Source organism: Tupaia chinensis, unplaced genomic scaffold (genome assembly GCF_000334495.1).
Source record: "Tupaia chinensis unplaced genomic scaffold, TupChi_1.0 Scaffold000070_1, whole genome shotgun sequence".
NCBI lineage: Eukaryota > Metazoa > Chordata > Mammalia > Scandentia > Tupaiidae > Tupaia > Tupaia belangeri.
Genome location: NW_006159530.1, coordinates 163,941 through 166,373, shown reverse-complemented (window position 1 = coordinate 166,373; position 2,433 = coordinate 163,941). Strand labels below are relative to the sequence as shown.

Below are 2,433 nucleotides of genomic sequence, written 5' to 3'. Positions count from 1 at the left end.
TCAGTCCCCCCGTCGCTGGGTCCCTGCCGCTGTGGCTGCTCCTCATCTCCTAATCCCTCACGCCCCCAGCAGCCCCACCGCAGCTCACGTGTGCTCACTCCTTCACTCCTGTCCTGCCCCGCTCGCCCTTGTTCCCTTCCACTCTCGGCCCTGCACTCTTCCTGGCCTGGTCACTTCCTTATCAGCCACCCCCACCCACCCCCACTTCCTAATCCTGGGGGGTAGAGTAGCCGGGCACCAGGTGCGCTCTTCAGCTCCCTCAGCCCCCTTCAGGGCTCTACTACCCCTTTTCACTTCCTCCCCTCTCACCTGCCCCACTCGGCCTCCTCTCATTTATTTTTTTTTCCATTTAAAACGATTTAGTTATTTATTTATTTTATCATTCTTCTTCTTCTTTCTTTTTTTATATTTAACTTCATTTATTATTATTACTTTCCAGTTAGATCAGAGAGAGACAGACAACAGAGAGAGAAAGAGAAAGCCCCCAGGTCCACCAGGTCCAGGACTTGAACTGTGGTCAGCCATGTGAGAGTCCAGCACGTTTAAACCCCACACCATCTGCCGGCCCCTCTTTTTTTTTTTTTTTTTTAAGTTTGCTATAGAGCATGTGCACTCACCAGAGAAAGACAGAAAGAGAGAGGGAAAGTGAGAAAGCAAGTCACCAGGTCTGGGATTCAAACTGCAGTCAGCCATGCGGAAGTCCAGTGCCCAAACACCATGCCACCTGCTGGTCTCCATTTTTTCCATTTAAAAAAAAAAAAGTTTATTTATTTACTCTATGAGCAGGAGAGAGAGAAAGAGACAGCACTCCCAACAGGGTCAGTACACCACGACGCACCACCAGTCTCTGCCAGCCCCAGGTCATGGGCACTCATGCCCAGTGTGTCCAGGGAGGTCTCCAGAAGTGAACCCAGAACCTTCCCATGTGAGTCCGCCTCACAGAGTGCTCCATTCTACCACTGCGCCTCTGTCTAAGCCCCTGAAAATAAAATCTTATTGACGAGGACACTAAGGAGGCAGCCAGGTAGTGCGGTGGTCAGGCATGGAGACGGAATCTTGCCTCTTGGTTGTAGCCCTTTTCTACTATATATAATAAATAATTAACCATAAATATGTGCATTAAACAAATTAAATAAAATCTTGTTGGGTTACCAGACACTGACTCAATACACCGTGCATGGGAGGTACTATTATTATTCTCACTTTACAAATGAGAAAAGTGATAAAAAGTTACTTTTCCAAAATGATGAAGAGCAGGTAAATAGAGGAAGGACTTGAAACTAGAGTTTTTCTAGAGTATTTGATTCCAGGTCTGCAGTTCTTTTTTTTTTTTTTTCTTTTTTTTGGGGGGGGGGGGGAGGTTTTCGCTATAGGGCGCCTGCGCTCGCCAGAAAGACAGAAAGAGAGAAAGAGAGAGAGGGCGCGTGCGCTAGCCAGACAGAGAGAGATAGAGAGACAGAAAGCGAGAAATCACCCCCAGAGGGGATGGCCACGCCGCAATCCCTTCTCCTTCATTCTCCTCTCGGGATCTTGGGCAGGCACGCACATGCGCCTGGCATGAGTTTTAAGCCACCGGGTCCGGGACGTGAACCACGGTCGACCACATGGGAGTCCAGCGACATAGCCATTACGCTAACTGCTGGTCCCCAAATCTGCAGTTCTTGCCACAAAACAAACATAAAGACATTGTCCCTGACCTCAAATGGCCCGCAGTTCAGTGGGAGACACAGGTATAAGACAGCGTTTCAGCATGAGGTAGAAAGAACTAAGGAAGAGGTGTCACAGGCAGTTGTCAGAGCAGAAAGGAGGGCTCAAGGAAGGCTTCCTGGAAGAGAGGTCCCCTAAGCAGAGCCTTCGGGCATGCTTAGCAGTTTGTAAGCAGCAGGGCAACTGAGAGGCCAGAGAGAGATCACTCCAAGCAGACATTGCCGTAGAAGCAAAGTCATGGAGACAAGCAAGAATCTGTGTGTGAGTGTGCAAATATAAGCTCACCACCATCTAATAGGACTTAAAGCACATAAATGGCGAGGCTCAGAGGGTGGGAGAGCCAAGGAGACTGAATAGGTACGAGGTTATGGTGGACCTGGTGGACCACAATAAGGAGCTCAGACCGGTAGAAATCCCCGTGGCTGCAGAGTGCAGAGTTCATCCTGGGGACACAAGGTTGAGATGAGATTGGTTAAGAAGGGAATGATGGGCCAGCAGGAGGCATGGAGGTTAAGACACTGGATTCCACATGGCCAACTTCCTGGTTTGCATCTCTGAATTGGTGGCTTGGAAATCACGCCAGGCCCATGTGCACCCAAAAATTCCAAGAGGAGAAGGGATTGAGGTATGGCATTCCCGCCGGGGGGTGATTTCTTGCTTTCTGTCTTTCTGTCTCTCTCTGTCTTTCTGGTGAACGCACGTGCCCTATAGCAAAAACCTCTCAAA

The 2,433-nt window shown here is 49.3% G+C and overlaps 1 protein-coding gene across 4 annotated transcripts in view; it reads right to left on the bottom strand.

The window, feature by feature from the left end:
* FCRLA (Fc receptor like A) overlaps positions 1-2,433 on the bottom strand; it is a 13,653-nt gene that overhangs the window by 8,711 nt on the left and 2,509 nt on the right. The window contains exon 1 of one of the 4 annotated variants that reach the window (XM_027767453.1): positions 89-381. The exons of the other annotated variants lie outside the window; for them this stretch is intronic. The gene's annotated coding sequence lies outside the window, so the exon portion shown is untranslated. Of the gene's footprint in view, positions 1-88; positions 382-2,433 lie in introns of those variants that run through there. 4 annotated transcript variants of the gene reach the window in all.